This window comes from Mustela erminea, chromosome 10, assembly GCF_009829155.1.
Source record: "Mustela erminea isolate mMusErm1 chromosome 10, mMusErm1.Pri, whole genome shotgun sequence".
NCBI lineage: Eukaryota > Metazoa > Chordata > Mammalia > Carnivora > Mustelidae > Mustela > Mustela erminea.
Genome location: NC_045623.1, coordinates 42,691,131 through 42,705,944, shown reverse-complemented (window position 1 = coordinate 42,705,944; position 14,814 = coordinate 42,691,131). Strand labels below are relative to the sequence as shown.

The window sequence follows — 14,814 nt, the reverse complement described above, 5'->3', positions numbered from 1 at the left end:
TTAGAGAGAAAAAAAAATCCTTTGATCTTAATACTTGAAATTGGAGAGAATGGTTGAACACATAAAAACCTCCCCACTTTAACAGTTTAGATAATAGACTATAGGACCAAATGTATATTTAATTGTATGATATTCCTTTTGTGGGACATCTAAATGGAACAAGCTTTATTCTCTCTATAAGGCAAGAAATGCAGTTCCCAGAATAAGGAGGTATAAGAAACCATGTATTCTCTAAGAGGAAAGCTAAAATACAGTATTTGTGGCAATATCACAGCTGATAGATCTTGGCATAATCATAACCTAGGTTTTACTAATTTTAAATTTTTTAGAGGAGAGTTTTAATATTCTAGCTTAGAACACCCCCACTCCTTAAGTAGATCTGCGATGCCTAATGACAAAGAATATGTATTTGGCTTTGTCACAGAACCTGCTCGATTGTCCTAATCTTCATAAATTTATCTTGTAGATTGATTAAGTTACTTATACAAGCTAAGCTTTTAAGAGTTTGATGATACTGAATGTCATGGTTTCCACTATAAATCTGTTGATCATTTTATACAAACCTTTTTTTTTTTATGCATTAACACATAGTTATTGCATGTTCACAATTTGACAGCCACTACGGAACAAGAAATAGCATGATGGGAAAGAGGGGGTGAAGGGGTTGGAGGAAGATGAGCTCTTCCTTTACAGAGCCTGTTTTAGTGGGGGAGTTAGAGACTGAGGACACAATTGCATGGACATTACAACAATTACTATTTTATAAGTGCTAAGGACTGAAGGATTTTGTAGGTTGTCTTTATGAAACCAGGCCCTCACTTAATCTAGAAAGGCTTTTCTAGGTTGTGATTGGGTGACAAAGCACAAAAGAGTGTCAGTTAGAGAGGGTAAGTGAGGGAAAACATCCAAGCACAGGGAATATCATACACAAAAGCCCCTGTCCCAGAAATGAGTATCTGTACATCAATACTGAGAGTTTCCCCACTGTAATGTGCAGTCTTCATTAGATATAACCCTGACTGGGAAGGGAGTAATTCTTATGCTTCTTTTTCCTCCACAGGTGGTTATATGTCTAACTCCCATCCAAGAAGTTAGATGAAAGTGATGTGTGTCATTTCTATTCCCTGGTTGATGCATGGGATAGAGGAAGTCTGGATATCTGAAAAACCACATGAAGGAAAGTCACCTGACAGCGAGATATGCCCCTATCAGGTTGTTAGATGAGTAAACAAAAAGCATCTATTCTTTCTAAGGCACTGAAATTTGGGAGTTTATTTTTACAGCTGGAGTATGCTTAATCTTACCCTAACCAAAACAGTATGAGTTGGAAAGTAACTAAAGATTTTAGAGTGACTGAAATATGTAAAGTATAACTAGAGTACAGAAATAAAAGAGAACATGAATTGGACCATATGCTTACATTTCAAATAACACTATGGCAAGATAAATATCCTGAACAATGTCTCACTATAATATAGCCAGAAATTCTGGAAAAAATATAATAAACATTATTTTAAATGTACAGTTAAGCCCAACCCAACCCCAAGTAAGAAAAACACCAAAGGACCCAAACCAGAGAGAAAAGTAAAAGGCAGAATGGTAAGCTAAAAGTTATATATCTACCAACATCAGAAATCAGATTTTACTGGAGAATATAGGTAATGAGATTTGGCCCATGCAATCAGAGTAGGAGGGACAGGTAGATGGGGTTGGCTGAATTAGACTCGTCTATAACTCTCCTTTCCAGATCAGGGAGAAACTCAAGGAAAATAAGCGAATAAATATGACAAGGGTATTTATCTGCCTGCCTGCGCTATGACGGAAACAAGTCTGCAAAAATTTACAAATACAAACTTTCTCTCACATCATGGTTTTATACTATGCACCTTGCAAAAAAATCATACAAGTATATTAACATAAAATAATCATGAGTTAAGGACATTTCCAAGGCACTTATATTTTAAAATATTATCTTTCAAAACAAGGCCCAAAGGTGGCCCATGTGATTCTCAAATGGCCACCAAAGCTAAACTCACAGTCCAAAATTATAAAAGTTTAATTAAAAAAAAAAAATGGCAACACAAGTGCTATTCAGCAACAGCAAGACAATTAAATTCTTGTTTTTCCGATAGTTGAAGTCATAGATGTAGAATAAAAGCAGACTTTTAAAACGTTTAAAGAAATAAAAGATGTTAACAAATATCTGTAGAATTAAAGATAACATAAAGTATTACAAAGACTTGAGAAATAATGAACCAGGTAATCTAAAAACAAAAATTACATAATGCACTCTTCTTGCAGAGCTGTGCCCCCCGCTCGTTGGGCTCTGAGTCCGCCTTCTCCGCGAGCCCGCCGCAGCAGGGAGCCCACGAGCCAGGGTTGCTGGAGGCTCAAAATGCTGCTCCTCCCGAATGTGGTGTCGCTTGGAGGCACAACGGTCCGGGATGACACCCAGATGAACCAGCGGCAGCAGGGCCTCAGGCCCCAGGGCCTGGTGGTGCTCAGCTTCCGCCCCCACCAGACTTCCGCCGCCTCCAGTTCCGGCGTCCGGAAAACGCCAAGAGTAAAGAGATCCTGAATTCTCTCAAGCACGTGCCACTCCGCGGCTGGCGCAAGCCCAGCGTCAGGCCTTCTAAGTGTGAGGTGAGTGGCGCGCAGGCGCAGCCCTCTTGGTCTTCCTGCGGGAGGCCCTGCCTGTCCGCAGGAAGGACTGCACTGTGCCCAGGACTGACCCAAAGTTCATCACCTGGTCTCTGGTGGGCTGCAACGACGTCGCCTGGAACTGTGAGAAGTTCCTGGTGGGCCCCGATGGTGTGCCTGTGTGCACGTACAGCTTTTGCTTTCCAGCCATGTATATGGAACAGGGCATCGAAGCCCTGGGGTCCTGGGGGCCCAGCTGTGCCTAGGCAACCTCCTATCCCTGGGGCTTGGTAGTCGCAACACTGCCTTCTAGGGATTTCACCCACAAAGGTGTTTCCTTGAAAGCCGCATGGAGGAAAGCTTGATTTCTCGGAAAATCCGCTGAGATGGGTGCTTCTTCTGCATCCCAACACCCCCTCCCCAAACCAAGATTATTCATTAATACAGTTCCTGGTGTCAGAAAAATAAATAAATAAAACATAATCATTGAAACAAAACAATAAATAGAGTGTGAATTAAAAAAAAAAAAACTGTGGAGAGAATTGTGAAACTAGAAGAAATACATCACAGAAATTTTTTAAAAAAGTGAAGTTCAAAAGAAAACACAGAAGCTAAGAGACAAGGATAGAATAGAAATGTCTCATTTTTTTCTAATCTGATTCATAGAAGACAATAGAAAAATATAATGGGGGCAATATTGGCAAATAGAGTGAATGAGAATTTCACAGAATTGATGAAAAATAAGAATATTTAGGCTCAGGAAATACATGTCCTTTGAGGAAAAAAAAAAAGAAAATCCATACCAAGACATTTTATAAACATATTTAAAAATACCAAGTGCAGGAAGAAAAACATAAAAGTAGCCAAAGAGAAAAGAAAGATTATTTACAAAATGTGCAATATCATAATGAATATAAGCAGCCTGTAGAATAATATCCTCAAAATTTTGAGAAAGGGTTGGTGGGAGGAGAAAACTGTCAATTTAGGATTAGATACCAAACTAAATTATCACTAAGGATTTTAGAAGAAATAAAGACATTTGAGACGAGGAACTTGCCACTAACCTACCCTCACTAAAAGAAATTTTAAAGGAGTATTTCAGAAGGATGAATAGATACACAAAAGGGAGGTCTGAGATTTAAAAAAAGACAATGAAATTGAGAAGTGTATGAATAGGTCTAAGCAAATGTCAATGACATGAAACAGTTCAAATAATAGCAATGTGAGGATAAAAAAAACAAGGTAGACTAAAATTATATTTGATGCCTGACAACAATTCTGTAAGAAGGGGAAAGAACAAATTGCAATTAAAGTATTCAAAGTCAGTGCCATTCAAACTATGTCCCATGATCAGTACCAGTCCACAAATTGTATTGTACTGATCTGTGACAAGAAATTGAGAGTAAGGGTTTAGAAACTGTAAAAGCATTTTGACAGAATAATTTTATGTCTGTTAAATCTAGGAATCAAAAAAGTAGCCTCGTATTTAATGTGCATTTTATCATTTCACTTCTCTAGTAATGTGCCGATTTTATTTTGCAGCTCTATCAGTCTATAAAGAGTTGGAAATTTTGAAAAAAAAAATTCTTTACCACTGACAGTTTGAAAAGTATTGTTCTTAAGGCCTCTACATTGGGGGAAGGAGTACAGAAATTATCTTGAGAGAGATAGAAGTAGATCAAATACAATATAATCCAATGTGTAATAACTAAAAGATTAAAAATAATGAAGTAGCAAGGAAATGCAGAATTAAAAATAAAGGTATAAATGAAAAACAAGAAAATTTAAAAAGAAAAAATAAGCATTGAAAAGGAAGGATAAAAGGGAAACACAAAATAAGATACAAAATCCAAATGTATTAAATTTGGTGCCTAAATGATATGTAAATACAATGAAAAAACATTATTTTGTTGACATATTTCACAATGGATTTAAAAAAGAAAACAAAATCCAGTTATATGCTGTTAGTAAGCAGAAAGCTGGCAAGTAAAAGAATGGAAAGAAAAAAAGAGCAGGTAAAGACCAAGTAAGTGAAGGCTGGTGTACCTCTCTTTAAGGCAAAATCAGATTTTGGAGGGATAAGAATCATCACTATGTATTGATAAAGGTTGGAACCTACCGGAAAAAAATTCTACCAAGAGAATATACACTTGAGAGAAATTATCAACATTAAATGTTTATAGTGGAAGAGCAATGTCTACTATTAACAAGCCTAAGTTAAGATGTCAGAAAAACTAAAATATACCTAAATACTATTTGAAGGAATGGAATGTAAAGAGAACAGAAAATAATAATAATGAACACAAAATAGGATTAATAAATCCTGTATTAGTGGTTTGTAGGAACTAATAAAATAGAAAAAAGGAAGTATTTTAGGACTGATTAAGAAAAAAATAAAGGAATAGTTTTAGGAGCCAAAAAGAGGTCATAATGCAGATACAGTTGAGGATTTATTTATTTATTTATTTATTTTTAGGATTTATTTATTTGAGAGAGAGAGAGCACCCAGTTGAGCAGATGATGGGGCAGAGAGGGAGAGAGAATCCTCAAGCAGACTCCCTGCTGAGCAAGAGCCCTAACGTGGGACTCAATCCCAAGACTCTGAGATCATGACCTGAGCTACAATCAAGAGTTAGCCTCCTAAACGACTGTGCCCCAAAGTTAGAGATTTTTAAATGATGAAAGAATCCTATGAACAACTTCAGGTAAATAAATTGTAAAATCAGAAACAACAATCCACCCCTACCCCCCAAAACACACACATGCATACAACTACTAAAACTTGTCTCAAGAAAAAAAATGAAAAATAAAATTATTTATTTGTCAGAGAGAATGAGAGAAAGAGAGAGAGATGCAGGCAGAGGGAGACGCAGGCCCCCATTGAGCAAGGAGCCTGATACAGAACTCAATCCCAGGACCCTGGGATCAGGACCTGAGCCAAAAACAGCCACTTAACTAACTGAGCCACCCATGGGTCCTCAAAAAAAATGAAAAATTTGAATAAACCTGTAACCATTAACAAAATTGAATCAGTAGAATCACTAGTAATACAACTGTACCCTACACTCTACAAAACCCATCAGGCCCAGAAAATTTTATGAGATACCTAATGAACACAAACATTTATTATCTTTGCAAAAAAAAAAAAAAAAAAGGTAATGTTAAAATACCATCTAATTTCAATAATAAGAGATTCTAAAATTCTAGTATGAGCAAAATGTAATACATTACTATATTTCTGAAAAAGCTAATAATGAACAAGTATGTTTATCCCAGAAATATTAGTATAGTTTACCACTAGGAAATCAATAAATGTAATTCACTAAAACATCAGATTAAAGTAGTAAACACATACTGTGATTTCAATAGGTACAGAAAAATCATCTGGTAAAACTTAATAATATTCATAATAAGACATCTTGTTATTTTAGTAATAAAAGGCAATCTCCTTAAATGGCATCTACCAGAACCTTCTCTTTAATATTAGGAAAAATAAAGAAGACCTACTAGCACTATAGTGATTATCTATCTAGTGTGTGTATCTAGTATATATTTGGATGCATATCTATCTATAGTATATATGTGTCTATGAGTGTATGAGTATAGATATCTACATAGATATATATAGATCTATTGATATATACACCAGGATGACATTACACAGTGATTTTTATAAATATAAATTAATGTGAAGATAAAATCACTATATAATGTTATATTGGCTTCAGTCAATGAGGTAAAAACAAAACATGGATATGAGATTTTTCAAAGTTAATATGATTTTCTACATGAAACCTAAATTACTTAATCGTCAAATTTTAAGAATTAATAAGGATTCATCAAGACTGTTCAGTAAAAGAATATACATTAGTTGATTTTATTCTTGTATATTAGCAAGTAATTGTGTATTATAATAATGTTATTAACACTATTAATATTAATAGCAAATCACATTTCCATATAAATTTCTAAACATAAACAATTATAAAAGCAATAAAATATTAAATAGCAGAGGTCAACTTTTTAAAATAAATCTGAGTAATGCCTTTATGGAGAAAATTTTAAAACTTGAATGAAAACTTATGAAGGAAGACAAAATTAAGTGGCAAAAGAAGCCAAATTTGTAAAGAAGAAAGCTCAGTGACTTAAAGTTGTTAATTTTTTCCCAAATTAATCTATAAATTCAATGAATTACAAATTATATTGTTATAGATGATTCTAAAAGACTCAGGAAAATGCAAAAGGCTAAAAGAACTACATTTTGGGGGAAAGAAAACGTCCCCTCCCAGTTTTCAAGATTTATTTTGAGATTAATCTAAAAAAATCAGAGCAAAATTTGCCTCAGGGATGAGCAAAAACAAATCTATGGAAGAAGTAGAGACCAAGGACCAGACCATAATATATGACTTTTTATATTTTGCAGAGATGGTATTGCAAGGGTGCGTATGTATGAGCTAGTCAAGGACTGCTGCTATGACAGTTGTTAGCCATAGAGAATAAAATAACATTTTCGTATATCCATTTCAGGAGTAGTAAAGAACTAAACTGGATGTGCAAAGCTTCACAATGTTTAGAAGTAAAATTGTGGAATACCTGTACGCCTTCAAAAAAGATAAAAAGTTCTGGAGTAAAAAATAGGGCGCCTGGGTGGTTCAGTGGGTTAAGCCGCTGCCTTCGGCTCAGGTCATGATCTCAGGGTCCTGGGATCGAGTCCCGCATGGGGCTCTCTGCTCAGCAGGGAGCCTGCTTCCTCCTCTCTCTCTCTCTGCCTGCCTCTCCAACTACTTGTGATTTCTCCTGTCAGATAAATAAATAAAATCTTAAAAAAAAAAAAAAAGCACAAACCAAACAGGAAGTTTATGAATTCAACTACATTAAAGTGAAGACCTACTATGCACCAAAGTCAAAGTGAAAGACATGGCTCAGACTCAGAATTTAGATGTAATGCATAAAAACAACAAAGACTGTATAGATATAGGTAGTGTATGTTCCTGCAATTTAATATAGAAACAAAAGAATCTAATTTAAAAATGTGCAAAATTTCCAAACCACAATTCACAGCAAAGAAAACCTGCATGGCCATTAAACATTAAAATATATATATATAAACATGATTAAGTATGGATTTCTTCTAGATTTCAGTAAAACCCAATATATGGACAAATATTTAATAGTCCACGTGGATGATGTCATGAGGCATTGCCCAGATCACCCTGAGGAATGGATTTTTATTCCCTCAACTGCAGGAAACATTGCCAAGGGAAAGCACTCAGCTGTCACCTTCGTTCAGGGAAACTGAGGGAATGCATCAACTGAAGAGAACTGCCTCATCCAAGTTCCAATCTAGAAACGAGTAACCAACCTAAGCTGGAGCATAATGTCTTGGATCCTTTGTTCCAACTCAAGACATCTGTAAAGAGTTATGACAGCTTCTGATTTCTCAGTCAGGTTGGCTGGGCCTCTGTTAAAACTGAATCAGAACTCTTCTCCAGTCCCATTGTTTTGCCTTCTCTTTCACAAGGATTGAGCCTGGGTATACTCCCTTATACACCTCCTGCTGCTTAGTCTGCTGCTGTTTCCAGGGACTCCAATCCCAGGGCAGTGCCTGCCCAAGCAGGGTCTGAAAATGGAGATGTTGGAATGGAATTTGGGAAATGCATTGTTTGCCATCTGGCTGGTAATAGGATATTAGATGGAGGTAATAGAACCTCCATCCCATACCGTAGATGAGGGCAACATAGGCCCAGATACAGGTACTGGTGCAATTCCCAAAACTATTCACAAGCCTTAGCTTTCCTCAAAATTTGTCCTTCACTCTCCTGGTGAGCACTAAGCAAATAACTGAAGGTCCACGTAACAACATGACCAAACAGGGACAGCTCAGAGTCAGTCGATAAGGGCAGGAAATGCCCATACTGAAATGGAACTGCAAGCCCAATCAACAGTCAGGAAAGCAGACATGAAACTGAATTCTACAGGTGCATAATTAAGAGGCTAAGACATAAGAAAACATTTGCAATATTTTTTAAAAATCACATTTACAAAAAAAAAAATCACATTTACAAGAAAATCAAACATCACAATTTTGATATTTTGAGCCTCATGATGGGTACACCATTGTGTTAGGTAAATTATTACATTTTCATCATTGTACCATAACCATATGATTACATGACGAAATTCAGTAAAGAATATGCTTAAAATTTTAAAACAATTTTCCTACATAAGCAAAATTTCTGAATAGTTGACATGATTTTAAAATAAATCCTGTGACATAAAAAGTAGATAAACTGCATATGACTCAAAAATTCCATGAATGTTATTTCTCAGAACAAAATTAAAAGGAAAGAAAAAGAAAAGAAAGAAAAACTTAAAAAGCAGAGAAGCCAAGTTTATACTTTCTGTTAAATACCTACAGTCTGCAAAAATTTCTGTTATCAAATAAGGGCTGATGTGCATGCTTTGACAGTTAGGTAACATGTTACGTTATGGCTGGAAAGAACACTAGCTAGAACAGGTGCTTGAATGGAAAGCCACCAAACATCTGTACAAGCTGATATAGAACACATATATGAGCAAGTAGAAACTTGCCTCAGAGAACTGGTGGGTCCCATCCACCACTTGGACAAGTGGATAATTAAGAACCAAAGATCTGTTACCTTAGATCAGCTTTAATAATTTTTTGTCTATCTAGTAATATTTAAAACAGGTACAAGTTTTGCATTGCAACCTTAAAAAGACACTAATATAGCTTAAAAAAAAAAAAAAGCAACCAGACTACACGGTGAACTACATAACAGGGACTAGAAGTATATAAAATGTACTTCTAGGTAACTATAATTTTGTCCTGATATCTAGGATTATTGGGTATAAATAATTAAACAGTGAATACATACATCAATGACTATGTTAACTTAAGACTAGTTAGTAACAAATCTTTCAAGGAAATTATTATAAAACAGAACAAGTACCCATTAAGATGGTTTCTAATGGGGGAGCCTGGGTGGCTCAGTGGGTTAAAGCCTCTGCCTTCAGCTCAGGTCATGATCCCATGGTCCTGGGATCGAGCCCCGTATCGGGCTCTCTGCTCAGCGGGGCTCTCTGCTCAGGCTCTCTGCCTGCTTCTCTGCCTATTTGTGATCTCTGTCTTTCAAATAAATAAAACCTTAAAAAAAAAAAAAGATGGTTTCTAATGTATCACAGTCAAAAAAATAAAAACAAAAGAGAAATAAAAATGTATCATATTCAAATCAGCCACTGGCCTCCATAAGAAAATAAATATTTCAGAAAACCATACATTGAAAATCGTCTATAATGTTGTCGAATCAAAAAAACAGATTTTGTTTTTTAAAGACAGATAAATACTTACATATTGCTTAATTGTTGGCTGTTTTTTTTTTCCACTCTTTTTACTACCTTAACTTTCATGGCAATATATAATATTAATACCAAGAGAAGCAAAAACACAAATGTTTCATTTAAATGGAAATTAAAGATATCTCAAACCTTTCATTTAGAGATGAGGTATGCTGTTTGCCACAGTAACTTTTTAAAATCATGAATATGGCTGCATTTCCAGTTTTTCTACCCTTCAAGTAACTAGAATCTGGAACACTGTAAGATCTCAAATTTTAATGAGCATGGGAACAGAGCTAGAGTTAGGAGTTGTATGCATCTGACAGTTACTGTTCTATTTATATCTTGGTTGAATACTAGAAATATCAATGATATTTCTATAGAACCATACCAGAGAGATGGTGGAAAGAAGGGAATAGTCTTCTCAAGGTTCTATTTTATTTTTGTATTAGAGAAAATTCTATGTAGCAAGCAGGCATTCTTGACTAAAACAAGACTCCAACTGACTGCCATGAATAATGTTAAGAAGATTCAAAGGAGAAATTTAGTGAAAAGTAGAAGAAACGTGAAAATATGTTTGGTGTTAGGTTATTACTGAGAATGGATTTTTACAGTGAGATCTTTATATTATTCTGACAATTCAGTATTATAGAAAGAAAACAGACTTTGAAGTAAGAAGACCTGTGATCTATATTCTTCTGGATAATTTACTTTGCAAGTGACTCGGTCTCAGGTATTAACTCCACCTCAGTACATCCTCTTATTAAGTATACCCTATGACTTTGAATCTAATTAGTTTCTAGAAAGAAATCACAAATTACAAATGAAGCTGCAATATTATATCCTATATATATGTAATGTTATTAAGATTCTGTACCTGAAATACATTTCATATCATAAAATAATAATATATGTTTTTGATTTTTATAGCCTCCTTTTCACAGCACTGGTGAGAGATTTCTATCCTAGGGTTCTGGAGATGGCCAAACACGTGGTACTTGACACTGGACATATACGACTAATAGCAGTTTACTGGTCATATCTACACCCAGGAGGACACTGAAAGCTGTGAAGGGCAACATAGAAGTTTGTATTTGGAAACAGAGTGAACACCCAGGGACTGTAGGAGTCAGGCTTCAGAAGATCAAGAAGGTCGGGTGCCACATTGTTTGGTTCCTGTGGGAAGATGTGATTGGCCAGTCTGAATAACTCAGTGGTCTAGTGGGGAACTGAAACTCGCTACTCAAGGATAAGCAGGAATGGTGCTCAGTCCCCATTTAAGAGGCTGTTTAGCTACAGGACATTTTCTGTGAGAGCACTGTGGAAGGAACTTGGAGCCAGTCCATTGTGGCCTTCCCAGTTGTACTATATGTTAAGGCAGCACATGACACAAAGCCTTAATTTAAGTCTTTTCACCACACTGGTCACCAAAATAAATTTGCAAAATCAAATGCAATATAGCTTTCTAAAAACAATTTGGAATCTGTGAAGTTAAGCACTTAATGTGAAAGCTACATCATAAGTGCTCTTTTTTAAGGGAAATTTTCTCCTTTGGAGGAAACAGAATGCTTCATTTCATGGTAAATCTTTTGTGACAAAAACCAGTGTACTTAATTTTCTAAATACTTCTGAAATGCATTCAAAATTAGGGTCAGCTCTCTTGAAAACTTTTATTATTGTTTTAATTTGCAAGAATTCCTTCAAAAAGTCTTTTAATGTTAGATCTTGACAGTTTAAATGAGAAAAATTTTCCCTTCAATGATCCCTACTCCCTTTTTTATAGATATCAAATACCTATTATGAATAGCATTCTTTCTCATTAATGGATTTTATCTTTACTTAAAATTTAAAACACTTTTATTTGGGGAGACAGACATTGGTAATTCTCTACTTAACTGTTATGTTATTCAGTTATACTCCTTGATCAAGTATAACATATTTTTCTCTCTAGAAATGTTTTTCATGGATATTTTACCAGTTGTTCAAAACAATGCTTGGCAGAACCATAGTCATTCCTTCTCATCATGAAGGGATGAAATCTAAAGTTTTCAGTCTTATGGATCACCCATCATATTTTCTTTTTGGTGTTGACTTTTTTTTTTTAATTGCATTGGCCTAAAACCAATCAGTTTGGCACAGCATTATATTCATTATTGGTTAGAGATTTCACATGTCCACATTGTCCATATATAGAGAGTGTTGGTATATTATGTTGAGTTTTACAATAAGAAAGGGTTTAAAATGTGGATTCACAAAGCACAACCCCTGTAGTTGGAGTTCACTTATAATACATTTGTTATTACTTAATGTTTATGAAAGTTTTTTTCTTCACTATCAAGCACTATACAAATAGTGTTCATAATACAACCTTGATTTTATTCCTTTCTTCCTCAATACCACTTCTTTCTTTCTTAACAGTTCCACTTTATTATTTTTCTGTATTGAGTCCTTATGCTATATCAAGATGAACTCAACCTGCCATTTTATCCACCTCTCAATCATCTCTGAATATAATGAATTACTCATTAGAACTTCCTGGACATATTTGAGAGACTCCCTTTGCCCCTCAATTTCCAAGTATATTTGTGTACTTTTTTGTTAACAGTAGAAAGACAAGATATTTAGAAGAGAATAGCATTTGTGTTTACGATATTTGCCAACATTTTCCTTTTAAAATTACAGCAAAATATATTCACACAAAAGAAAGCTGTCAAATGCACTCAAATTAATGAAAACAGACAGAACATCATTTTGCCCTTTCATGTTCTACATGCAAATTATGCATATGCACGTATGATTATACTCAAGCATTAGCACACCCAATATTTTTTCTTCCGTTTTTATACCTGTCTAAAGTTCTAGATTAAAGTATATATTTAAACTAATTGTGATACTTTTATTCATGTATACTCAGAAACACACCATTTCAGAAAGACAAAAGCATCAAATTTTACTTTTTGGCCTCTTACCCCAATCTTTTCTGTCATCTCTACAATGAATGGGAGGCAAATTAATACTTACAGTGCTAATTCCCACAAATCCAGGTATAATAGAGGTTTTCTGATCAATACATTATTGACAATAAAACAAATCAATGGTAAAAGAATAGCAAAATATTGAAATCTTAGATTCTTACAAGTGGAAAGGATGATACAAAACATGAAGGCCTTACTGCCATCTGAGTAGAGAAAGATATAAGTTTTTGTTGAACCTGGAATGTTAATATTTGAAAAACCAATGTTAAGAAAAAGAATATAAAATTAGAAATACAAAATTAACTCAGGTCCTTTGAACAGACTCACAAAGGTAAGATGAGTGAAGCATAAGCTTTATTAGTTTTACCATGAATCTATCTCTATGTGTAAAAAATCACATATAAAATCCCATATTCGGGCGCCTGGGTGGCTCAGTGGGTTAAGCCGCTGCCTTCGGCTCAGGTCATGATCTCAGAGTCCTGGGATCGAGTCCCGCATCGGGCTCACTGCTCAGCAGAGAGCCTGCTTCCCTCTCTCTCTCTCTGCCTGCCTCTCCATCTACTTGTGATTTCTCTCTGTCAAATAAATAAATAAAATCTTTAAAAAAAAAAAATAAAAATAAAAAAAAAATAAAATCCCATATTCATGACTACATGAATTTAATTAAAAGTTGGACCTTATGTTGACCCCAAATATGCCTACTTTAGAATTTTTATCCATTATCTTGTGCAAGTACTCAGAATATTTACTCCTTCTTCATGATCATCTTTTAAATATTTGAGTTAAACTGCATTTTTAATAAAAGTTTGTTCCTTTGGGGCACCTAGATGGCTCAGTCAGTTAAGTGGCTGCCTTTGGCTCAGGTCATGATCCTAGGGTCCTGAGATCGAGTCCCGATCCAGCTCCCTGCTCGGTGGACAGCCTGCTTCTCCTCTCTCCCTCTGCCTGCCTCTCCTCCTGCTTGTGCTCTCTGTCAAATAAATAAATAAAATCTTAAAAAAAAAGTTTGTTCCTTCGTTTTTTTCACTCAGAATCAAATAATCTCTGATTCCCTCAATTATTATTTATGTTACATACATTCAGAATTTCTCTCAATTCTTCTAACTTGTCATTATTCTTCTCAATGTATGGGATATAGACTACATACAACTCAATAAGTGTTAATGTAGTGACAGTTCTACATTCCATTTCTATACCATGAAGACTCAGACTATGTGACTTCCATCCTCAATGTCACTGGTATAGACAATAATGATATTATATCATCTTAGGTAATTCTAAAGCAAACTCTTATCTGAGAGTTTGTCCTAGTGTCAGGTAATTTTATATTGCTTTAGTGTTAAACTTTTTAATTATTCAATCTATCAACTGATCCCTGAAAAACCTCATTTGTAGATCCAATCCTGTGACTGATAGTGCCACATTTCTGAAATATTCTTCAATGCTTCTGTTTAAGCATTTAAAGAGTCCCTTGAATGCAAATGACTTGTCAACCAACTTCTCTCTTCAGAGTAAATTTAAAGGGATGTTTTCTCATTTTCCAATGAGCACAGTTTATTAAAGTGTAATTGTATTGAATTTACAAATGTACTTTAAAAGTAAATATTATTTTTGTGGTATTCACTTTAGCCTGAGGCATATTTATTTGAGCTATTATAGATGTCATGCCACGATCTTTCAATCATTGGTGGGCGTGAACAATGCAATTTAAAATCATGACTATATCTCTGTTTACTAAATGGAATGATAGAACAGGACACTCAAGATACAAATAAAGGTTTATTTTAAAACATACTTGTCCAGAAATCTACCTAAAGACCTACGGAACAAATTCTACAAACTA

General features: G+C 34.9%; 1 pseudogene; it reads left to right on the top strand.

Annotated features, from left to right (window-relative positions):
- The first annotated feature begins 2,398 nt into the window (after positions 1-2,398).
- On the top strand, positions 2,399-2,906 carry LOC116568071 (annotated as a pseudogene).
- The last annotated feature ends 11,908 nt before the right edge of the window (positions 2,907-14,814 follow it).